At 38.8% G+C, this 26,038-nt stretch overlaps 1 protein-coding gene and 1 non-coding gene across 2 annotated transcripts in view; both read left to right on the top strand.

Annotated features, from left to right (window-relative positions):
* The window catches only part of CFDP1 (craniofacial development protein 1), a 138,458-nt gene that overhangs the window by 46,930 nt on the left and 65,490 nt on the right, over positions 1 to 26,038 (top strand). The gene's annotated exons all lie outside the window — the stretch shown is intronic.
* On the top strand, positions 24,820 to 24,948 carry LOC120362244 (small nucleolar RNA SNORA40). The gene has a single exon (XR_005578204.2). It is a non-coding gene; the product is annotated as a small nucleolar RNA SNORA40 (small nucleolar RNA).

The raw sequence follows: 26,038 nt of genomic DNA, 5'->3' as shown, positions 1-26,038 counted from the left end.
TCTAGTGCTCTCGTCTGTTGGGCCAAAACTGCCTGTGGAATAGTTGGGCCTCAAGCTCAGTGTCACCTTTAGTTCTTCCCTTTCTTGTCTGTCCCCAATCCCCTAACTGTCCAATCCAGTAAGTCCTTTTAACTGTACTTTCAAAATGTCTCTAAGAATTCATTTATATCTTCCTACTCTCATTTTATCTCCACAATCATTGCCTTTTTCTGGGTTTTACATTCTTTCTTTCTTTTTTATAAATTATTTTAATTTTAATTTTTTTATTGAGACAGGGTCTGACTTTGTTTCCCAGGCTGGTCTCCATGTCCTGCCTGCAGGCAGTCCTCTTGTGTTGGCCTCAGAAAGTGCTAGGATTACAGGTATGAGCCATCGCACCTGGCCCCAGGTCTTACATTCTGAAGCGTCTTTCTCTATGTAATTAGAATATTTTCTAAAGTCTTTTGAAGGACTTCGACTATTGTAATCATTTCCTAAGTTTACTTAAAGCCTGTAGTCACTCTTCCTCTCTCTATTCTACGTGCCACTGCTGGGGTAGTTTGGCAGAGATTTAGCTTAGATCATGTCACATACTCAAAAATTTTATCTTCATTACTGGTAAGTTCTAGTTGATTGAACTGTTACTGTTGATTGCTAACTCTCAAAAAAGTCCTTCAGTTCACTGCCCATATTTCCTTTTATGTTTAATATGTTTTTACTCTTTAGCGAGGTTTTATCTGTGGTGTGATCTTATATGACCTGGGGCTAAGTTTTTTAAGTGGGGATGAATTTGCTGCTTTTAGATGCTCTGGCCTGGGCCAATTTTTATATTAATTCTTTGGTTTGGAGGGCCTGGAACGTTCAGATATTATAATTGAAAGTATAATTTTAAAGCCCAAATCTATGCGGGTTGCAGGCCCAGGTTTCTTTCCTATTCTTGAGAGACCTTTCTTCCTACCCGCTACAGCCCAAAGCTTAGATACACTTTCTTGCCTGTTCCCTGGGCTGTTATGTGATTCTTTTTTTCTTTCTAACTCCGTCCTTTCGTTGAGGTTGGATAGACTTTCCACTTTTCGTCTCAGTTCTAGTTCTCTACCATCTGTAAGCCCAAGACCATTCCTGTTATCACATGGCAAATAAAACCCAGACTGGAAGTTATTGAAACTGTCTGCCCCTACCCAACCCTGGCCACTGTAACCACTATATCAGCTCATGTGCTGTGCTGTGGTTTTCAGTTCCTTCTTTGATCCTAACTCCCGGGGGTTACCCTTTCTTTCTTATGAGTTTAGCTATATGCTTAATATAATTTCTGGTATATTTTATCTAGTGTTTCTAGGTCTTTTATCTGGAAAATATTTAGGTTATCTTAAGCATCCATCTTGCCTAAATTGGAAGTTCATGGGCATTAAGTGCAGATACCCTATATAGCTTTTTATTCTTTTTTTCTTTTTTTTTTTTTTTAAGAGATGGAGTTTCACTGTGTTGCCCAGGCTAGAGTGTAGTAGCACAGTCTCACCTCACTGCAATCTCTGCCTCCTGAGTTCAAGCGATTCTCCCACCTGAGCTTCCTAAGTAGCCGGAACTACAGATTCAAACCTCTGCTTGCTTAATTTTTGTATTTTTAGTAGAGACAGGGTTTCACCGTGTTGTCCAGGCTGGTCTCAAACTCCTGGTCTCAAGTGATCTGCCCATCTCGGCCTCCCAAAGTGCTGGGATTACAGGCATTGAGTCCTTCCACCCAGCGATGGCCTTACCCTTAAAAAAAAAAAAATTAAACCTTTTATTTTTAGAGGTTGTATACTTAATGTGTAGTCATGTAAAATAATGCAGAGATTCTTGTACCTTTGACCCAGTTTCCTCCTATGATGTTATCTTATAATATTATGGCTGGGATACTGACATTGACGGATATAGTCAAGATACAGAACATTTTCATATCTGCTAAGATTGTTCATGTTCTCTATAGCTACATACACTTTCCTTCTGCCCTCACTCCTTTAACCTCTGGTAACCACTAATCTAGAGATTTCCTTTTTGGTAGTTTTTAAATAACAGATTGTTTCCTTAATAGTTACAGGGCTCTTTCATATTGAGTGTCTTATGGTTTGTCTTTTTTGAGGAATTGGTCTATGTTGTCAAATTTATTTGGGTAGAATTCTCCATAACATTCGTTTATCCTTTTGATACCTGTAATAATATGCTGTTTCATTCTCCCCGTCCTCGATATTGGTAGTTTTTGTCTTTTCCTCTTTTTTCTTTTGTTTTTTGGTGAGTCTTGCTAGACATTTGTCAATTTTGTTGATCTGTTTGAAGAACCAGCTCTTTTGTTTCATTGATCTTGCCCTATTGTCTTTGTTTTCAATTTCATTCACTTCCATTATAATTATTTCGTTGCTTTTGCTTGCTTTGCCTATATATTGCTCTTTTTTTTTACTAGGTTCTTGAAGTGGGAGCTTAGATTATTAAGACTTTTCCTCTTTACACGGTATGTGTTTATTACTATAAATTTCCCTCACACACTGCTTTTGCTATGCCCAACAATTTTTGATACATGCATTATTTTATTCCATTCATTATACGTTTTTATTTCCCTTGAGGCATTTTGACTGTGCGTTATTTAAAAGTGTATTGTTTCATTTCCAAGTGTTTGGAGAGGTTTCCGTTGTCTTTCTGTTGTTGCTTTCTAGTTTGATCACATTGTTGGTAAACACACTCTTTATGATGTCAACTCTTTTAAATTTGTTGATATTAATTTTATGGGCCAGGACTTGATCCATCTTCTATATTCTGTGGAGACTTGCAAGCTCAGTATCTTTGTTTTTACCCCAGTATCTTTTAAATAAATTCCTTTTCTGTCAGCCAGTCAGTGCCTGTGTCTTGCATCTAAAAACCCTAACTACTACCCCTTTGCAGCTGCACTTGCTTAATAGCCTTTCTTGTAGCACTAACTATCCCTTACTCTCTAATTGTCAGTTTACACCTTAATCTCTATTACTACACTGTGAACTTGAAGGCACAGATCTTGTGTTTTTTGTATTCATCCACCCTGGTATGTGGCAAATAATTTATAGTATTTATAGTATTTGATTAAGGAATAAATCAATAGGTTTTATAATGATCATCGTTTTTTAAAACTTTGATCTGTGGAGACTAATTCTTATCCTTTTGGTTTTGTGTATTGTTTTCATCTTAAAAGCAGGGTGGTTTTGGTTTCATAGCTTGTGTTCAGTAAGTAATTGACCCCAGAAACAGACTGTAAATGTCTATTATATGATTGGAATGACATTTTCTTTCAGCTTAATCTTGCCATAGTTCAAGCAGAGACATGTGAGAAGTTCCTTACTCATTCCATGAGACCCATTTTGCAACTCCTGCTATTTCCTTTATTTCAGCTTGACTTGTCCTCTAGTTGTAGAAATGTTGTTTCCACAGCAATGCATTTTACAATACATATCCCTGTCAGAGTGCGCAGAAACCCTGCTGTGTTGCCTAGAAACCTTGTTTTCCAGTCAGAAAGGAAGCACATGGTATTCCCTCAGCCTTTCCTGTACTTAATGTTGGGTTGTCTTGTGAATAACAAGAAACTCTTGGTTGTTTGAAAGTTAATAATTTGGTGGGATTTTTGTAAGGTCTTTATGGTCAGTAGAGTAGTCATTAGCTATATGTGGCTGTTGAGCACTTGAAATGTGGCTAATCTGAATTGAGATGTGCTATAGGTATAAATACACACTAAATTTAGAAGAATTAGAAAAAAATAAGCATCAATTTTTACTTCAGTTACATTGTTGAAATAGTAACATTTTTGACATATTGGGTTAAATGTATTAAAAATTTCACTGGCTTCTTTATATATTTAATAGGGCTACAGTACATTTTAAAATTATGTATGTGGCTCCCATTTTATTTCTGTTTTGTTGTTGTTGTTGTTGTTGTTGTTGTTTTAGAGATGGGTTCTCACTATGTTGCCCAGGCTGGTCTCCAACTCCAGAGATCAGGCAATTCTCCCGCCTCAGCTGCCCGCAGTGGGACTACAGGTGTGAGCTACTATGCCCACCCATTTTATTTCCATTTGACAGCTCTGTTCTAAACCTTTCCCTAAGCATTTAGTAGTCGATGTATATGGATGTGTAGCTGAATGGGATACTTTTTTGTTCACGTATAAAAAATGTTTTTATTTATATAAATGGAGTCATCTCACCCTGTTTTCCTGAAGTTTGTATTTTTTTGCTTAAAAATACAAAAATATATATAAATATATTTCATCTTATTGCCTGTAGATTTATCTGATTCTTGTTAATGGCTAACATAGTGTTCTACTTTGAATTTTCTGTAATTTATATTATTTTCGTTTTTTTGAGACAGAGTCTTACTCTGTTGCCCAGGCTGGGGTGCAGTGGTGTGATCTCGGCTTGTTACAACCGCCACCTCTCAGGTTCAAGCATTTCTCAAGCCTCAGCCTCCCAAGTACCTGGGATTACAGGTGCTCACCACCAAGCCCAGCTAATTTTTGTATTTTTAGTACAGATGGGATTTTACCATGTTGGCCAGGCTGATCTTGAAGAACTCCTAACCTCAGGTGATCCACCTGCCTCAGCCTCCCAAAGTGCTGGGATTATAGGCATGAGCCATTGCACCTGGCCAGTTCTATTATTTTCAAAACCAACTCCCTATAGGGACATTTAGGTTATTTATCATTTTCTTTCTGAGAAACAGTATGTTTATAAAGATTGCCTCATGTCTAGAAAGATGATACAATTCCTATCAGAATTTTTTCTCAAATGGAAATGCTTATTACAACTAGGATGAGTAAATTGTGTAGAGGAAGTCAAGGCTTCCCTTATAAAGGACAAAATGGCTTCATATCTAGAGCAGAATACAGTCTCGTAGCCAGGCGTTTCAGACCAGCCTGTGCAACATAGGGAGACCCCATTTGTACCAAAAACAAAACAACAACAAAAAACCAGTCTTTAGGGAAGCAAACCCTTTGAATATAGTGTATCTCTCTAGCTGAAATTCAAACTGTGCTTCTCTTTTGTTCTTGATCAGTTACACAGTGAGTTTATTTAGAATGCGGGGGCGGCAGGGGTCACAGAGAAAAAGAACCCAGTGTGTTCTGTGTCTTATCTTAGAGACATTTATATTGCCCACCATGCGAAAGTTCTTTTGAAAACCTTCCCTCTCCTCTAGTTATTTTCTTTTTTAGTACAAAACAGCCTTTTTAATATTTATAAAACTTGATATAAGGCCAGTTATTTTGTGGGAAGAAAGTCCAATAAGAGAATGAATCTGTGAGCATTCGCAAGAATGAATGAGATGAGATTATTTAAATATACTTTGGGTAATTTAACATCTGTTTGTGTAAGTGTTGAAATAGGTCACCATGTTACTTCCAAAACGTGGCTTGGGAATTATGCCTTCTTTTCAATTAGCACGTGTAACTGGATAAACTGAGACCTAAGTAGCTTTTAGGGGAAGGAGGGAAAGTAGACAGATGAGGGCAGCTGCTTCAGCATAGGTGTGTCAAGCAAATTGTCACCCTTTTATCTCTGGGCCAGAGTTTCAGTTACTACACGAGGAATCAAATGTGTGATCTGCTTCTCTGCCTGCAAACTCCTTTAAAACAACAAGATTATGAATTTTTTTCTTTTACTGTTGATAATTTCCCTTCATAGTTAGCAGTTTGCCTTTAGAATTTTGGAACTAAAATATTCCTTTCTAAGGCTTTCATTTCCCTCTCTGACGTGTACTCTGGGTTATTTAGGATTCAAATGAGACATTCAAAGGGTGTGTATTTGTGTGTGTATATGCATTTTCTTTTACCTCTGTGAGTGACAGCGATTCCGGAGAAAAGTTAATACTCTGTCTTGCCAAAAGGTGATGGTTTTATTTTTTTCCATAAAACAAAACCTGGAGGAAAAGTTGAATGAAGTTTGCAAGCAGTTGAACAAGTAGATTGGCCTCCAGACTAAACCCTGGATAAAGGTACAACTAGAATAACTCACTTAGGTTTTCTGTTGATTCTCTCAGGAAGAAGAAATTTGATGCCTAGAACTTGATCTGTTTTTTTGTTTTTAATTTTTAGTTCTGGTTAGATTTCAGAACCAATCTGCAGGCAACTCCGCATTATCTCCTTAGAGAACTGGAAAATTCCACTGATCTGGATCCTTTGACAGCAAGCTGACATTTTATTGAGGCTGGTCAGCAGTCCTCGCCCCAGAGTCTTGAAATTGCGGATGTTTCTGTTGCCCATTATTGCGTTATTCATGAACAGATATGAAAATCGTATATATCTGAATTTTGTTACCACTAGATGTGATGAGATTTTCTTTTTGATTATTTGGGGATTCTTAGTTCTTTTTCGAACTCTTGAGATTAAAACCCTTCTTACAGCTTTTACTTTGGACTTCGTATGTTTTACAGCATAGGGAAGAGAATGCTCTTGTGGATATTGCTGGCTACTTTTTTTAGAAATAAGTAGAGTAGCCGGGCGCGGTGGCTCAAGCCTGTAATCCCAGCACTTTGGGAGGCCGAGGTGGGTGGATCACAAGGTCAAGAGATCAAGACCATCTTGGTCAACAAGGTGAAACCCCATCTCTACTAAAAATACAAAAAATTAGCTGGTCATGGTGGCGCGTGCCTGTAATCCTAGCTACTCAGGAGGCTGAGACAGGAGAATTGCCTGAACCCAGGAGGCGGAGGTTGCGGTGAGCCGAGATCGTGTCATTGCACTCCAGCCTGGGTAACAAGAGCGAAACTCCGTCTCAAAAAAAAAAAAAAAAAAAAAAAAAGAAATAGGTAGAGTATTATGTATGCTTTTGACTTGGGCAGTCTTGCCTGGTACAAATACTAGATTTACTTAATTCTTTTAGCTATAACATAGGGATCATAATTCCTACTTCATGGAGCTGTTTTGAGAATGAAATGAGATAAGATGTCTTACTGCAGTTCCTGGCACAAAAGGGCTAAATAAAAATTAATAGGTTTCCCTTTTTAAATAACAAGGTTGATCTTCACTTACAAGTTTATATTAGAACAAGGAAATTATAAAAATCATCAGGGGAAACAGAGCAGAGTTAACAAATAAATGAAACTTAAAATGATTTAAAAACCTGTATAGATTTAATCAATATTTTCATCCCCTTCCTACTAAATGTAACCTTTTAGTTAGAGGAGAATACACCAAGACTGAAATTCACTTACTTTTCTTTCCTCTGATTATTCCAATATATAACAAAATACTTGAGAGGGTCTCAGAAAAGACCAAGAGATTCTTCCTGTGAATGTTAGGCTATAATAATATATATATTTTTTTAATTTCCTGGCAACTTTCATTTAAGACTATAGTAATATTTTTATGTACTGAGATATATAAACCTGTATTCAATAAAGAGCCTGAATTAGCAGAACAGGAATTTCCCAACTACAAAGGAAGCTTAACTATAGGGCTTAGAGATTCGTTTTTAAAAAGCATTTGAATATTTAAGAACTTTGTTCAGGTTTGTTTGTTTTTTTGTTTTTTTGTTTTTTTTATAACTCTGTCCCCGTTCAGGTTTCTTAATCTGCTTTGACATCACTATTTTTTTTATGTCCACAGTTTTATTTACTTAAGACATCAGCCAGTGTTTAATCATCTTTAGAGAGAGATATATACAATTAATAATGAAGTTGTATATTATTATGTTGACATTACTTAAAATGTTTTAACTTTTATTTGTCCTAGGGTACATTTGGCAGTGTCTAGAGTCATTACTGGTTATATAATGTGGGCAGGACAGGGGATGCTACTGGCATTTAAGGGGTAAAAAGTTTGGGATGCTGCTAAACATCCTGCAGTACAAAGGACAGCTCCTTGAAACAAAGAATTGTCCTGTTCAAAATGTCAGTAGTGCCCAAGTTAAGAAACCCTGTGGAACACCATATTGAACTCTGCATGAACATGTGATAGTTTGATTATCTTTTACAATTCTGGAATTGGCTTTTTTCTGTACTTGGCATAGTATATGCTCATATAGGGCATATTTGATAAATGAATAAACTAACAAAGAAAGATAGATCCCAACCTGAATTTTGTAGTAAGCAGGTCCTTTTGCAAGTGAGTTGATTTTTGCAAATGGATCTTTAATTTTTTAATTTTTAATTTTTTTAAATTTTTGAGACAAGAGTCTTGCTCTGTCACCCAGGCTGGAGTGCAGTGGTGCAATACTGACTCACTGCAGTCTCCGCCTCCTGGGTTCAAGTGATTCTTGTGTCTCTGTCTTCTCAGTAGTAGCTGGCATCACAAGTACATACCACCGTGCCAGCTAATTTTTGTATTTTTAGTAGAGACGGGGTTTTACCATGTTGACCAGGCTGGTCTCAAACTCCTGACCTCAGATGATCTCCGCTCTCCTCAGCCTCTCAAAGTGCCAGGATTATAGGCATCTGCTACTGCAGCTAGCCTCGCATTTTTTTTTTTAATAGAAAAAATTCAGCCCAGCATGGTGGCACACATCGGTAATCTCAGCATTTTGGGAGACCAAGGTGCAATGCTGGGATTACAGGCATGAGCCACTGTGCCCGGCTGACTGTTAAGTCTTAACAGGTCTCATTTTGCCTTTCCCACCCTGCCCTTATCCCTAGAATTGTATGTTGTTGTTGTTGTTGTTTTTTGGTGGAGTCTTGCTCCATTGCTAGCCTGGAGTGCAGTGTCGTGATCTCGGCTCACTGTAACATCTGCCCACTGGGTTCAAGCAATTCTCCTGCCTCAGCCTCCTGAGTAGCTGGGACTACAGGCACCCACCATCATGCCTGGCCAATTTTTTTGTATTTTAGTAGACGTGGGGTTTTACCATGTTGACCAGGATGGTCTTGATCTCCTCACCTCCTGATCCACCTACCTCAACCTCCCAAAGTGCTGGGATTACACTTGTGAGCCACCATGTCCAGCTTTTTTTTTTTTAAGTTCTAGAGTACATGTGCAGAATGTGCAGGTTTGTCACATATTTAGTGTGACATAGTGGTTTGCTATACTTGTTAACCCATCACCTAGGTATTAAACCCAGCATGCATTAGCTATTTTTCTTAATACTCTTCCTAAATTTTTCTATCTTTTTTTTTTTTTTTTTGAGACGGAGTTTCGCTCTTGTTACCCAGGCTGGAGTGCAGTGGCGCGGTCTCGGCTCACCGCAACCTCCACCTCCTGGATTCAGGCAATTCTCCTGTCTCAGCCTCCTGAGTAGCTGGGATTACAGGTGTGCGCCACCCTGCCCAGCTAATTTTTTGTATTTTTGTAGAGACAGGGTTTCACCATGTTGACCAGGACGGTCTCGATCTCTTGACCTCGTAATCCACCCGCCTCAGCCTCCCAAAATGCTGGGATTACAGGCTTGAGCCACCGTACCCGACCTAAATTTTTCTATCTTTAAACGGCTTTTATGAGGGTGTGGGGGAATTTATACCGTAACATTCATCCAAATGGAAACGTATAGTTTAATAACTTATAGTAAATTTTTGTTTGTTTTTTGAGCTGGAGTCTCACCAGGCTGGAGTGCAGTAGCGTGTTTTTGGCTCACTGCAACCTCCGCCTCCCAGGTTCAAGCGACTCTTCTGCCTCGGCCTCTCTAGTAGCTGGGACTACAGGCACGTGCCACCACGCCCAGCTGTTTTTTTGTATTTTTAGTAGAGATGAGGTTTTACCATGTTAGCCAGGATGGTCTCAATCTCCTGACCTTATGATCCGGCTGCCTCGGCCTCCAAAAGTGCTGAGATTATAGGCATGAAGTAAATTTTTTAAAGTAGTAACTGTGATCATGTACAATTTCATTTTAGAACACTTCCATCACCCAAAAAGTTTCCTCCTGTCCATTTGCAGTCAATTCCTGCTCTCATCTTGAGCCCCAGATAACCACTGATCTGCTTTCTAACTCTGTAGGTTTGCCTTGTCTGGAAATTTCACTATATAGTCTTTCAATGTCTAACTCCCTATAATAATTTTTTGTTTGTTTGTTTTTGAGACAGCATCTCTCTCATTCTGTCCACTCCACTCTAGGTTAGAGTTCAGTGGTGCAATCTCGACTCACTGCATCTTCCACCTCCTGGGTTCAAGTGATTCTCATGCCTCAGCATCCCGAGTAGCTGGGATTACAGGCATGTAGCACTACACCCAGCTAATTTTTGTATTTTTAGTAGAGACAGGGTTTCACCATGTTGGCCAGGCTGATCTCGAGCTCCTGACCTCAAGTGATCCACCCGTCTCAGCCTCCCAAAGTGCTGGGATTATAGGCGTGAGTCAGTGTGCCTGGCCTCCCTTTAATGTGTTTTTGAAGTTAATCCAAAAATGAGTGAATGAGGATCTTCGGGGAGCTCATCAATTTCCCATTTGTCAGTACTGAGCAGTTCTGGAGAGTTGCCAGAAGACAGAATTCTTCCAGTGTAGTATGTATCAGTAATTCCTTCCTTTTTATTACTAAATAACATTCTATTCTATGAATATACCACATTATATTTATTCCATTCATCAGTTGATGGACATTGGGTTGTTTTTACTTTTTGGCTTTTTAAGTAATGCTGCTACGAAGATTGTGTGTACAAGTCTTTATGTGGGCATGTTTTCATTTTTCTAGGGTTGGTACCTAGGAGTGAAATTGCTAGGTGGTATGGTTAATTATGTTCAAAGAAATTTTAAGGAATTGCTCATCGTTTTCCAAAGTGGTCCCACCATTGTTACATTCCTACCAGCAGTGCATGAGGGTTCCCTTTTGTCTGCTTCTCATCAACAGCTGGTAGTGTTGATCTTTTTGATCTAGCAGATGGGTACTAGTATTTCATTATATTTAATTTGCATTTCATTTATGCCTAATGATGTTGAGTATCTTTTCATGTGCTTACTGACCATTTGTATATCTTCTGTGATTAATTATGAGTTGTATATCTTCTTGTTTTTTTTCTGTTTGTGTTTTGGAGACAGGGTTTCACTGTGTTGCCCAAGCTGGAATATAGTTATGTACAGTGTTCTCGAACCCTTGGCCTCAAGTGATCCTCCTACCCCAGCCTCCTGAGGAGCTGGTACTACACCTGACTTTGTATCTTACTGACTTGGGGCTTTCTCCCTCACTTTCCACCTGTTCTGACAGCCAGACTTAGTACTGTCTCCTTAAGCCATGGAGAAGCATCTTTCTGCTTAAGTTTGAATCCCTCTGTGCCACAGACACTGACTAATCTCACACAGTGAAGTCCCCTTCTCTCATATGCTGAATCCACTCTAATTTCTGCTTGGCTTTTGTTGCTCTCCAGTGCTGTCAGCTAGGCAAGAATTTTCTATATATTGGCCATAGTTCATAGTTGTTATCTGTCTGAGGAAGGGTTAGTCCCAAAAAGCTGCTATATTACTATGTTATTCCATTTAATAATAGCTTCTCTCTTGACTCAACATAAATATATTTAACCTTGCCATCCAACTTTAGTTATCACATGTAAGTTATAATTACTTTCTGATTTGTAAGCTCTTTATGGGCTTAGACTAACTCCACATATTAATATACCAAATATTTAAGATGCTATGGAAAAACAACTAGCCAGTCACCATGGTGAAATTTGTATTACGTTGATAGCCAAATAATTGACAACATGTTATAGCCACAAATAAGTAACCTGGTTTTCTTCTCAGCACCCATCCATTTAAAATACACTCTGAACATCCACCAAAATGATGCAGTTAATAGCTAGTGTTTAGCAGTGTTCAGCACTTGGCATACATTTATAAATGTTTAGTGGTTCGCAAACTCTTTGGTCTTAGGACTTTTTTACATCCATATCAATGATTGAGGACTCCAAAGAGCTTTTAATACCTACTGATACTTACTGTAGTAGAAATTAAAACTGAGAAATTTAAAACATTAACTTATTTTCAGTTATCAGTGGTAAGCTCATTACATGTTAACCTAAGTAGCATATTTTTGTGAAAAATAAGTATATTTTCCAAAACAAAAATAGAATGTAGTGAGAAGAGTGGCATTGTTTTACATTTTTACAAATCTTTTAAATATCTGTCTTAATTGAAGATAGCCTACTCTGTATCTTCTTCCCACATTCCATTAGCTTTCAGAGCAGTAATACTGTCACCTACCATGTAGCCTCTGGAAAACTCCACTTATCACCAAATGCAAGAGAAAAAGGTAAATAATGTCTTCGTATTGTCATGAGAATAATTTTAACCTTTTAATTCGTTGAAAAAAAGTCTCGTCTCTCTGGGGTCCCTGAAGCACATTGAGAACTGCGGGTTTAATATATCTCTAGAAGGGTGCTCAAGCAACTAAGAGCAGTGTTTGTCTCGGGGAAAGGGGAATTTGGTAGCAGAAAGACAGCAGAGAGTAGAATGGAGGCTTATTTTAAAATATCTTTTGAGTATTTTGCTTGGTACATTACCATTTTTTTCTAGAAGTGAAATATTAAATAAGCCCTTATCTTCCTTGTGACAGAAAGGTGCTTAAAGTAATAGGGTTTTTGTTGTTGTTGTTGTTTTAATTTTACTTTAGGCACATAGATCTAGAGGGAAGAAGAACCTCAGAGGATACCTCTCCGATCTAAGTTAGGTTCCCACTGGCATTGAACTGTTTTAGCCCCTAATTCTTTTCTGTAGCACTTACCTCAATTTGTAATTGCATAGGGGTGTGTGTGTGTGTGTGTGTGTGTGTGTGTGTGTGTGTGTGTTTGTGTCTATTTCACCTCTTTTCTCCCCCACTGGACTGTTCGCTTCCTTAGGGCATGAATCAAATCTGTTTTGCCCGCTATTCTCAGTTCAGTACTTGGTTCATTAATTGTTTGTTTGTTAAGTATTTATTGAATGAATGAATGAGGATCTTTGGGAAACTCATATCAATTTCCTATGTCAGTGCTGAGCAGTTCTGGACAGTTGCCAGAAGACAGTTCTTGACCAAACACATTTTTTTGGCATAGATAAAATGCTTCCTGGCTAGACATGGTGGCTCACACCTGTAATTTTAGCACTTTGGGAAGCTGAGTAGGGCAGATCATTTGAGGTCAGGAGTTTGAGACCAGCCTGGCCAACATGGTGAAAACCCGTCTGTAATAAAATTACAGAAATTAGCTGGATGTGGTGGAAGGCACCTGTTAATTCCAGCTACTCAGGAAGCTGAAGCAGGAGAATCACTTGAACCCAGGAGACAGAGGTTGCAGTGAGCCAAGATTGCGCCACTATACTCCAGCCTGGGTGACAGAGTGAGACACCGTCTTTAAAAAAAAAAAAAAAAAAAAAAAGGTCGGGTGCAGTGGGAGGCCAAGGCGAGCAGATCACCTGAGGTTGGGAGTTCGAGACCAGCCTGACCAACATGGAGAAATCCTGCCTCTATTTAAAAAAAAAAAAAGATAAAATGCTTCCTGCATTTGTTCTCATTCCTTATAGGTTGTGCACTAGATGAGCAGTAAGTATTAATGATCCATTTAAGAGTGTCACCAGAGGGGATAGCAAAATGAGTTTTTTTGGTGATCAGACTTTCATATATTAAGTCATTTTACTATTTTAAAGATTCCTTTGTCATTCTTTCGTTGTTACATTTTTCTACAGAAAAATAAAATAAGCTTTTTTTTCACCCTATTGGATTTTTCAAACCTGACTCCAGTGCCAGAATAAAGAGCATTATACTAACTTAACACTTCCTTGTGCCTGAATGAAGTTGGCCAAATGCTTACATCTGTTTCCGGTGGTGATTCTTTCAGTATTCTCAGTTCACATGCCACTGGGTCGTCAGAAGACAAGTGTCTGGATTTCAGAGCCAGCGATTTGCTTTTAAGCTGCAAGACCCTCCTTTGCCATAAGCTCTGCCACGGCCATAATAACAAAACCTCAGCTGAAACTTCATTGAGGTCTATTCATAGGCCGCCTGCTCTCACTTCTGGTTCCACGTAATATCATTGTTTATAAAGAGAATTAGTGTCCTGTATAAAACAGCACTGTGGGGCAGAAGATCTGCAGTCATTAGTAGGAGGGGCCACAGCAAACTGCAGTTTCGTTGTAAAGCAATTCTTTGCCCTCTTAGGAAATTGAACTTTAACTTAGGCTTGCTTCTGTAATAACTGAAGGAATGAAGGGCAAAGAGTGGTGTTCTGGAGGGTACTTCAACTTATAACTTGTGTCGTAGGTTGAGATTGGTTTCATTATTATGTTACATCGTTTCTTGAGCTATGGTGAGCATATTTTCCAAACCAAAAATCAGCATACCTATTCTGACAGTATTTTTTTTTTAAGTCAAATGTAATTATACATTTAGAAGTAAAATTTTAAAGTTGAGACTGTCCAGGAAAATCCAGAACATAGGGATGTCTTGTCTGGAAGATAGGAGGTTGACTCCTCGAAGGAGGAGTGTGCTGAACTCTTAACTTCACTCTACCTGCCTTTCTGCAGTGTTGATATCAGTACTCCTAGAGCTGCAGCTGGGCCCCACCTGTCTACCCAAAGTAGGATGCTACATCATAGGCCATAGGCAAGACCACTGGTCTGTATAGAAACTTGATATTTAGTATGAAGGATATTTTTTGCCTGGCCTTGAAGCCTTAGGACATGGAAAAGGATATGACAGTACTGACCCAGAACTGTCCCATCTGACTTATTACCCAATTTGTATAGAGCACACAGTCTAGGAACTAGCAAGCATTCAATTGCTGCAAAAGCATCTCAGAATGAATAACTTCATTGAATTCTTGGGTTTTTCCAAGTTTCTTCATTTTGTAGAAATGACTTCTGTAGGTATGGGAATTTTGGGTCAGGATGGACTCTTTGGCTTGTTTTCCTGAGGCCACGCTTCTAGCTCATGCCATCGCTGTGTACTGCAGAATAGGAAAAGGAAGAGAGAGAGCGGAGGAAAAAAAAAAATCCTGAAAATAAATCCAAGGAAACCAGGTCCAAAAGAGGAAACAGACGTTGAGAAATTCAGAAAGAAACCAGACAATGAGACAACATGTTCATGTGTTCAGAGGTGTTTTCTATAGTATATTTATGGAGGGTACAAGTGCCTTTTGACAGTTCTATTGTATATTATTGTTAAAAAAAAAAAAACTTATTTTTTATTCTTTGAGCTTTTTACCTGATTATCCCTTCCTAAGTTGGTTTTTGGTTTGGTTTTGTTTTTCTTTTTGAGACAGAGTCTCACTCTGTTGCCCAGGCTGGAGTGCAGTGGCATGATCTTGACTTACTACAGCCTCCGCCTCCCAGATTCAAGCAATTCTTGTGCTTCAGCCACTCAAGTAGCTGGGATTACAGCCGTGCACCACCACGCTCGGCTAATTCTTGTTTTTTTTTTAATACAGGTGGGGTTTCACCATGTTGGCTAGGATGGTCTTGAACTCCTGACCTCAAGTGATCCACCTACCTCGGCATCCCAAAGTACTGGGATTACAGGTGTGAACCACTGCGCCTGGCCTTACATTTAAACAATATTTGACTTGACTAGGTGCAGTGACTCACATCCCAGCCTGGCCAACATGGCAAAACCCTGTCTCCACTAAAAAATACAAAACTTAACTGGGTGTTTTGGTGCATGCCTGTATTCCCAGATACTTAGAGGCTGAGGCAGGAGAATCACTCGAACCCAGGAGGTGGAGGTTGTAATAAGCTGAGATCACACCACTATACTCCAGCTTGGGTGACAGAGTATGACTCCGTCTTAAAAAAAAAAAAAAAGAAAGAAAAAGATAATTGGTGAATGGGTGGAATGTTTGAAAAGATAGCCAAAAATGTATCTTAACATTGGGTGATGTTTCTAGAAATGAAGTGGAAGATCAACTGCTGTTTCTTACTCTTTCTTTCTAAAAGAAGAATTCTTATGTGAATCTTTTTAACATCTTACCTGTAACATTTTTATGGTTTGCTTAATGCTCGGTTGTTAAGTTTGTCTACTGAAAATTAATGTTGCTTAATATTACACATAAATTTGTGGCTTTTTCTTTTAAGCACTTTAAACATCTTAACAGATAAAATATAAATAAAATTATTAGACTTATTCTGTGTGGTTTGGGGTAAACTAGTGGCAGATTTCCAGTTATCTTGATTTTCAACAATTTCTACTGGAAGGAATTGTATTCAGCCACAGAAAGGTTATTGTTATGTATGCTCTGTTTTTATCTTTAATTTATGCTCCCCATTGGGGATTATTGAGATGAAGAGGGCTAGTATTCTTTTCCATGTACAAAAACCCATTTTAGACCCACTGGTGCTAAATTATTTTTACAAAATTAGTTTTGTTTCAGTTTCTTTCAGTTAACCATGGTTATTTTCTTCTTGAAGCTGATTGTCATAGATTGGCTAATGGCATTGTCTTGGAGCTGATTCCTTTGTGCTTTTGGCACAGACTCTGGCAGCCTGAAAAGTGTTCTTGCTTTCTGGCAGTGCTGGAAAATACCACAAGGGTGTTTATTGTTTTCTTGCCCCAAGACATGGAGTCATCTCCCTTCTAGGTTCCTGGTTCCTTTCAGTGGAGAGTAATAGTAGAAACCCAAATCTGGGCTAGGCGCAGTGGCTCATGCCTGTAATCCCAAGATGGGAGTCCAGGATGGGAGGATTGCTTGAGGTCAGAAGTTGAAGACAGCCTGTCCAGCATAGTGAGTCAAAAATTTATGAATAAGCATACATCTGTAGTCTTAGCTGTTGAGAAGGCTTAGACAGGAGGATCATTTGAGCCCAGGAGTTTGAGGCTGCAGTGAGCTAAAAGGTGCCACTGCACTCCACACTTTAGCCTGGATGACAGAGTGAGACCCTGTCTCAAAAAGAAAAGAAACCCAAAGTCTAGGCTCAAGGGAGCTCACGAAGGGTGGTGATCAGCAAAACTTCTGTTGTTACTGTTAAACTGATTTTACTGACAGCTTTATTATTTCATTACAAGATATTTTTCATTACAAGATATTTTCTACGTACAAAAAATATAAATCAAACACCTATGCACTTATTACCCGTCCTTCTTTATATCTCCTTTCGTCCCCAAAGAGGAAAGTAACCACCACCTTACATTTTTATCATTCTCCTCTTCTTTTTTAAGACAGAGTCTTGTTCTGTTGCCCAGGCTGGAGTGTAGTGGTACAATCTTGGCTCAGTGCAACCTCTGCCTCCTCCCGAGTTCAAGAGAGTCTCCTGCCTCTGGCTCTGGAGTAGCTGGGATTACAGGTGTTTGCCACCATGCCCAGCTGGGTTTTATATTTTTAGTATAGATAGATTTCACCATGTTGGCTAGGGTGGTCTTGAACCCCTGACCTCAAGTGGTCTGCCTACATCGGCCTCCCAAAGTGCTGGGATTACAGGTGTGAGCCACTGTGGCTTGCCTCTTAAATTTTCCTTTATATATTTTTTTTTCCTTTTTACCATTATGCAAGTACCCCTAGACAGTCATTATTTGAATTTGCTTGTTTTTGAATTTGAATTAAATGTCATCTCACAGCATGTATTTTTCTGTGACTTTTTTTACTTTGTTATTTTGAGATTATGTTGATGTAGTAGTTCAGTAGTATCCACTGCTTTATTATAGTTAATTATGTGACTTTGCTGCAAGTTTTGTGTTTTCTTGTATTATTTCTAGTTTTTTGCTATTGGAAAAATATTGTTGTGGACATTCCCATACGTGTTTCTGTGTGCATTATGTGTAGGGGTTTATCCAGGTTGCCATGTTTGTGAAGTGTTTTTACATGACCCCATAGTAAGAAATATGTTTTCATCATGACTCCCAGTATACCCACATACACTAACCTACACATGACTGAAACAAAAACTTTATTATAATTAATGAAAATGAAATGCAATACTTAGTATAATGAGATAAAAATATAACACTGTGTCGTTAGAATATGGTAATATGGCTGTGATCCTTTAAATTAATTTGGGACCCATTGGGTAACAACCAGCAATGTACAAAACTAAGAATTAATTTGCTGGCTGTAGAATATGTTTAAATGTTAACCTAAGAAGATTCTGTTGATTTGTTTTTCAAAGTGGTTGAACCAGTCTAACAGCAGTTGAGAATTCCTACTACTCTGATCCTTGCTGTTGGCAGGCTGTTCTGAGGGTCTCATGGGTGTAAAATGGCATGTCCTAGAGTTTGAATTTGTATTTCCCCATTACTGATTGGATTAGCTAGGGAGAAGACAGGAAACACAGGTGGTATTAGAGTGTATTAATAGAGGTACGCACATAGTGTTTGTGAAAGCTAGAGATTAAAGTACTTCCTTGGACCTGGGGCAGTCAAGGAAAGTTCTACAAATAAAGGCTTTCAGAAGGTTGTCTGTAAGAAGGCATTTAGAATTTCAGAAGTCATTTCTGATCTGAGTTCTTCCTAGGTAGAATTCTTTCTACTATTAGAGTATGCTGTGGTGTTTATCTAAATATAAGGTAAATCAGAACTTTTCTTGGATCTTGAGAGAGATCTTTGAATATCTGATGAAAATTATGGACCTGCCTCCCAGAAAAATAATATGTGTGTGTGTGTGTGTGTGTGTGTGTGTGTGTGTGTGTGTGTAATTTGACATGAAATTTCAAAATGTTCCTAGTCATTTTAGGACCTTCCAGGGAATAGATAGCCAATTCATCCAAAAAAATGGCTATTGGCCAGGCATGATGACTCATGCCTATAATCCCAGCACTTTGGGAGGCCTAGGCGGGCAGATCACCTGAGGTTGGGAGGTTGGGAGTTCGAGACCAGCCTGACCAACATAGAGAAACCCCGTCTCTACTAAATATATACAAAATTAGCCAGGTGTGGTGGCACATGCCTGTAATCCCAGCTACTCGGGAGGCTGAGGCAGGAGAATTGCTTTAACCTGGTAGGTAGAGGTTGTGGTGAGCTGAGATCGTGCCATTGCACTCCAGCCTGGGCAACAAGAGCGAAACTCCATCTAAAAAAAAAAAGAGAGAGAGAGAGAGATGGCTATTTCTGTATTCTATCTAAGTCTGAGTTGTTTACTGTGCTGGCTTGAGACCTCTTTTCTCTTCCCTTCCACTGTCACAGCCCTCAATGTAGTAACCTTCTGTACACATTCCATTGTGGTCTGCAGCTTTGTGTTGGTGGCACAGTTGAGTTCGTGTCCATCACGGGGCCCCAACAGAGAGAGCGATGTGTCACAGAGCCAAGGTTAGGAATTTATCACAACCAACAAAAATGGAACTCGAAGCAACTAGTAAAAGAAAGACTCTAAGACCACTCAGGGTGAGTACCTGGGATGTGTGTTTTCCCTGCATATGAAATGGTAGATTGAAGCAATTTTATTTAAGTCTTAATGGACAGGCTAATCCAGGAGCCTTGAGGCCTTGCTGACATCTTGGTAACTGATAAGGGTTACATGGACCCCAGATATACACAGCCTAATTTGTCCATGCTTCTGATACAGCTAATAGGTGGTTATAATTCTACATGTGTAAATTGATCTTAAAACAAAATTGGTTTATGCGTTCTTTATCTGCCAGTACCACAAGAATTTTTCAGCTGTTTTCCCTAGGGCTTCTTTTATTCATCTAATGCCAGGATTTAGAGTCTGTCCCACTGCTTTGGCTACAAGGAACTTTATTCACTACCAATCAGTCTGACTCAACACCCAGTCAGAGCATGAGACTTCATTAGATGTGATACTATCTTCTGAGTTGCCCCTAGTTCTTCCCCACCTTCCACCCGAGTCCACAAGTATGAAATAAAGCTGTATTATAATATAAGGACTCTAGTGTTTACTTTCTGAAATTACATCCCTCCAGAAGCCATCTTTTACTTGATGTATCAAGAGGTCTGTGTGGGTAAGTCACAAAACCAAGTATTCCAAGCTCTATTGGGAGTTAAGTGTTTTTAATGGGCAGAAAGTATACATGATTCAACCAAGTAGAAAACTGTTGTCTCTCAGCAGATCATTTTCAGCTTTCTTTGGAGGGTAGCCATTAGCAATGCAAATGTGAGGTTTGATAGCACAATAAATAAAACATTGAAAACTGTAGGATGTTAATTATAAAACACTGGCACTCAGAGAAATCGGGTTTGGTCAAGAAGACATTGAAGCATATCCGTATTGGACCAGAGGCTATTATCCTTTTGCTCTGAATTCAAAACCTGATATGTCTCCAAATTTGCTTAGGGCTATTATCCTGGAAAATAGAATCTGATAGAAGGTGAGTACTGGTACTTAGTGCAAGGTGGAGGTGATCGTGGTCAGGGTAATTGCTTACAGGTGATAACTGCATTGGAGTCTCAGGAAAGATTGGTTTAGTGGTTTGGCAAACCCAGGGCCTGAGTTTTGGATGGTTTTTGGTTTTATCTTATTTTTTCACTCCTTACGAGTCTTAGGGGAAAACAACATCATTGCACAGACTAGCTAAAAATTCAGCACTAAGTCTGCTTCACAGCATATTAGCCTCTGCTGAGCTTTGCTATTTTGGAATCAGTGGTGTGAATTATTCTCTGTTAGTAAGAATTTGGCTTTCTTCTCTTATTGGAAAAGAGGCTTGTGAGCATGTTACTCTGACTCATTAGTTCTCAAACTTTTTGTTCTCAGGACCTCTTTACATTCTTCAAAATTATTGAGTGGGTTATAACTTATTATTTATAGTATAACAAATTAAAATAAACTACTATATCTTTAAAATTTATAATAGCATTTCGAGTGTTGTAAATTTCTTTAATGTCTGGCGTAATCCAAGATGACTGGAGTGTCAGATCTGCTTTTCCATTCAGTCTATTTTAATTGGTTGTTTTGGCTGAATTATATGAAGAAAATTCAGTCTCAGATATGTAGTTGGAAAAGGAAGGAGTATTTTAATAGCTGTTTTGATCATTTTGGTTATCCTTTTGTAATACTGCACCAAAATGTGAACAGTGATAGCTTTGTAAAGTTTTGTTGCAATGTGGAATCTAAACTATACCAGTAAACTTTTTGTACTGTTACATTTAAGTCATTTGGTCTCACTTGTACTTCAAATGATTTTTTTTAACCAGTATTCTTGATTTGTAACAGCATGCATTAATCATTTCAAAAATACTAGTTATTGGGTTATACAGCTCTTCTAATGTTGACTAAATTTCATTAGACATTCTCGACAAGTGACATTCATTAATATCACTGCCAGTCTCATCAGAAAAGGCTTACTTAAGTACAGGGAAGCTGTCTAGTTCACGGTGGTAGACAACAAGTTTTCCAAAATTCTAAAACTCAGAACATATCACTGTCAGCAGATACTGTCAGTTCTTACATAGGCAGACATAGTTCAGTTTTGAGAAAAGAGAAAATGTCTGTCAAATACTTAAGTATGAATAACCATAGTTTATCTGCCATTTTTTCAGGTAAAAATGGTGTTTGTGGGGGAAAGTAGATAATTCAGCTTGCAATTCAGTTGCACAAATGCTCTTCCTGGATACTTCCACTCTTGGCAGAAGTGGAAGTTATTTAAAAGATAACTACTTAAGAATCAAGATTTAATAAGTTACCTCATTTTATGTAAAATGTTTATTTTAGTTAACCTGCTGCTTCATTCTTTGTTTATTAAAAAAAAAACTTTAGAATAATGTTATATTGAATATCTGAATAGATTATTATTTCAGAAAAGCTGCTGTAATGACATGGAGAGTTTCCATATGTAAGCACACATCATCTGATGGCACTGTGCTTTACTGCACTTCACAGAGTATGTTTCTTACAAATTGAAGGTTTGTGGCAACCCTGAGTTGAGGATGTCTCCCGGTGCCATTTTTCCAGGAGGCCGTATTCACTTCATGTCTCTGTCCTGTTTTGGTAATTCTCATAATATCTTGATATTATGGCAATCTGCAAATCAGTGATCCTTCATATTACTATTATAATTGTTTTCAAGCACCATGAGCCACACCCACATAGGATAATAAACTTAATTGGTAAATGTTATGTTCCCTGAGACAAAACAATATTGAAATTAGGCTAGTTAGTAACCCTATAATGACCTCTAAGTGTTCAAGTAAAAGGAAGAGTCACATCTCTCACTTTAAATCAAAAGCTAGAAATGATTTAAGCCTAGTGAGAAAAGCATGTTGAAAGCCAAGACAGGTTAAAAGCTAGGCCTCTTGTGCCAAACAGCCAAGTTGTGAATGCAAAAGAAAAGTTCTTGAAGGAAGCTAAAAATGCTACTCCAGTGAAGGCACAAATGATAAGAAACTGAAACAGCTTTATTGCTGATCTGAAGACACTGAATGGTCTCAAGGGAAGACCATTGTCATCGTTCCCTTAAGCTAAAGCCTAATGCAGAGTAAGGCCTCAAATCTTCACTTCTGTGAGGGAGGAGAGGAAGCTGCAGAAGAAAATTTTGAAGTTAGCATAGGTTCTTTCCTTAGAAAGAAGCTGTTTCACCGGCTGCAGGGGCTCACACCCGTAATCCCAGCACTTGTGGAGGCTGAGACGGATGGATCTCTTGAGGTCAGGAGTTTAAGACGAGCCTGGCCAATATGGTGATACCCCCATCCCTACAAAAATTAGAAAAATTAGCTGGACGTGGTGGCACATGCCTGCTACAGTAAACAACAGATTCTCAATGTAAATGAAACAGCTTTTTTTTTTTGAGATGGAGTCTCTGTCGCCCAGACTGGAGTGCAGTGGCACCATCTTGGCTTACTGCAACCTCCGCCTCCTGGATTTAAGTGATTCTCTTGCTTCAGCCTCCTGATTAGCTGTGATTACGAGTGTATGCTACCACGCCTGGCTAATTTTTATATTTTTAGTAGAAATGGGGTTTCACCATGTTGGTCAGGCTGGTCTTGTACTCCCAACTTCCTGATCTGCCTGCCTTGACCTCCCAAAGTGCTGGGATTACAGGCGTGAGTCACTGCGCCTGGTCTTTTGTTTTTGGGTTTGTTTGTTTTGTTTTGTTTTTAAACAGCTTTCTGGCCAGGCATGGTGGCTCACATCTGTAATCCCAGCACTTTGGGAGGCTGAGGCGGGTGGATCACCTGAGGTTAGGAGGCTGAGGCGGGAGAATTGCTTGAACCTGGGAGGTAGAGGTTGCAGTGAGCGGAGATCACGTCACTGCACTCCAGCCTGGGTGACAGAGTAAGACTCCATCTCAATAAAATAAAAAATAAACAGCTCTCTATTGGAAGGTGGTACCATCTAGCTAATCTTCAATTAGCTAGAAAGGAGAAGTTAATGCTTGGCTTCAAAACTTTGAAGGATAGGCTTACTGTTTTGTTAGGGGCTAATGTAGCTGGTGACTTTTAAGTCGAAGCCAGTGCTCATTTGCCATTCTAAAACTCCCAGGGCCCTTAAGAATTACAATAGATCGGCCGGGCGCGGTGGCTCAAGCCTGTAATCCCAGCACTTTGGGAGGCCGAGGTGGGTGGATCACAAGGTCAAGAGATCGAGACCATCCTGGTCAACATGGTGAAACCCCGTCTCTACTAAAAATACAAAAATTAGCTGGGCATGGTGGCGCGTGCCTATAATCCCAGCTACTCAGGAGGCTGAGGCAGGAGAATTGCCTGAACCCAGGAGGCGGAGGTTGTGGTGAGCCGAGATCGCGCCATTGCACTCCAGCCTAGGCAACAAGAGCGAAACTCCGTCTCAAAAAAAAAAAAAAAAAGAATTACAATCGATCTTCTCTGACTGTGCTTTGTAAGTGGAACAACAAAACATAGATGACAGCATATCTGTTTCTAGCATCGTTTCCTGAATGTTTTAGCCCCACTTTTGAGACACACTGCTCAGACAGAAAGATTCCTTTCAAAATATCACTGCTCATTGACAAGGTACCCAGTCACCCATGTGCTCTGATAGATGTGTACAAGAATATTAATGTTGTTTTCTTTACTGTTAACATCCATTCTGTAGCCCATGGATCAAAGAGTAATTTCAACTTTCAAGTGATTTATTTGTTTAACTCCTGGCAAGCTGTGATGTACTTAAAAAACACATTTAATAAGGCTACAGTTGCTATAGATAGTGATTTCTCTGATGATTCTGGACAACGTTTATTGAAAACCTTCTGAAGATAATTCACTATCCTATAATGCCATTAAGAACATTTGTGATTCATGGGAGGAAGCCAAAATATCTGCAGGAACAGGAGTTTACTAGAAGTTTATTCCAACCCTCATGGATAACTTTGAAGGGTTCAGGGCTTTCAGTAGAGAAAGTAACTGCAGATATGATGAGAAGTAGAGCCTGTATTAGTCCATTCTCACACTATTGTGAAGAAATATCCAAGACTGGGTGATTTGTAAAGAAAAGAGGTTTAATTGACTCTGCATTTAATTGACTCAGAATTCCTTATAGCTGGGGAAGCCTCAGGAAACTTACAGTCATGGCGGAAGGCACTTCTTCGTAGGGTGGCAGAAGAGAGAATGAGTGCAAGCCGGGCAAATGCCAGACACTTATAAAACAATCAGATCTCAGGAGACTCACTCATTATCGTGAGAATAGCATGGGGGAAAATGCCCCATGATTCACTTACTTCTACCTTGTCCCGCTGTTGATGTGTGGAGATTATTATAATTCAATGTGAGATTTAGATAAAGATACATACTCAAATCATATGAGATCCTGAAGATTTGACTGCATCACTTCAATTTAATGAAAAACTTTGACAGATGAGGAGTCGCTTCTTATGGATTAGCAGAGAAAGTTATTTCTTAAGATGGAATCTACTCCTGGTGAAGATGCTATGAACATTGTTGAAATGACAGCGAAGGATTTAGAATAGTATACATTTAGTTGATAAAGCAACAGCAGGGTTTGAGAGTACTGACTTCAGTTTTGAAAGAAGTTCTATGGGTAAAATGCTATCAAATAGTATTGCATGCTACAGAGAAATCTTTCATAAAAGTGGAAGTCAATGTGATAGACTTCACTGTTGTTTTAAGAAATTGCCACTGCACTTAATGTTTGTTTTTGTTTAGCTTGTGGGCAAAGACTTATGGATAGGTACAAAAAATAAATCCTCTTCTGCAACCCAGAACTCATTGTTCAGTATGAGTTTTGATACATGTAAGAAGGGATATTATGATACTTGAGACAGTTAACTGATGGGAGTATTGATAGCCATAAAGGTTGGTTCCAAGCCAGGTGCAGTGGCTGAAGCTTGCAATCCCCACTCCAAGGTAGGAATATTGCTTAAAGCCGGGAGTTGGACAAGAAAGTAACAAACACCTCATCTCCACAAAAATTTAAAAATTAGCTGTGTATTGGGGCATGTGCCTGTACTTGCAGCTGTTCAGGAAAGAAAGGCTGAGGCAAAAAGATTGAGCCCAGGAGTTGGAGGCTGCACTGAGCTTTGATGGCACCACTGTACTCCAACCTGGGTAGCAGACAGACCCTGTCTCTTAATTTAAAAAGATTGATTCTAGGACTGTAGAATAGTTAAACAGGAGGGGATATTAAGTAAATCCTCATCAGTATTACTTTTGCATTCCAATTTCATGTTGACTTGATATATAAGATGGCTGTTTGTTTTAGAGGCTTTTATCTTGAGAACATGATGTCTGGAATTAAAGGTATTGGCATATTTCCACACCTGTACTACCCTTGAGTGTGATCGCTTAGGAATGGATATGATTTGAACTCATTCGTGTTAAGAAAGGGTGTCAAATTGAGAACCAGGCAGATCCACCACCTACAGTAAAAAGGATACTAAAGTAAATTGGTTGAAGAAATTAGATCCCAAAGATTCTTGGTGAATTTTGGAGTCTTCGTCACTATATCCATATTAAAAGGAAATGACAGAAGCCAAAATCAAAGAATTAAGGGCTGACAGGACAACTGGATTAAAATAAGCATCAGTTTCATTAAAAAGGGCTAACTTGAAGATATATCTTTTTACTCCAGCTCTTTAGAGTATCTAAAGTGACCTTGATGGACAGTAGAAGAAATCACAACATGGAATTCCTTGAATAAAAATTTATTGACTTTAAATAATTTTGGCTAATGTTGCATATACACAATTAAAAAAAAAAAAACTCTTTATACTGAAAAAAAAAAGAAAGAAAGAAAGAAATTGCCACAGCTGTCTCACCCTCCAGCAACCACCACCCTCTGATCAGTCATCAGCTATCAACATTGAAGCAAGACTTTCTACCAACATAAAGATTTTGAC

This window comes from Saimiri boliviensis, chromosome 1 (genome assembly GCF_048565385.1).
Source record: "Saimiri boliviensis isolate mSaiBol1 chromosome 1, mSaiBol1.pri, whole genome shotgun sequence".
In the NCBI taxonomy this organism is placed as follows: domain Eukaryota; kingdom Metazoa; phylum Chordata; class Mammalia; order Primates; family Cebidae; genus Saimiri; species Saimiri boliviensis.
This window is presented reverse-complemented; position numbering and strand designations above follow the sequence as displayed.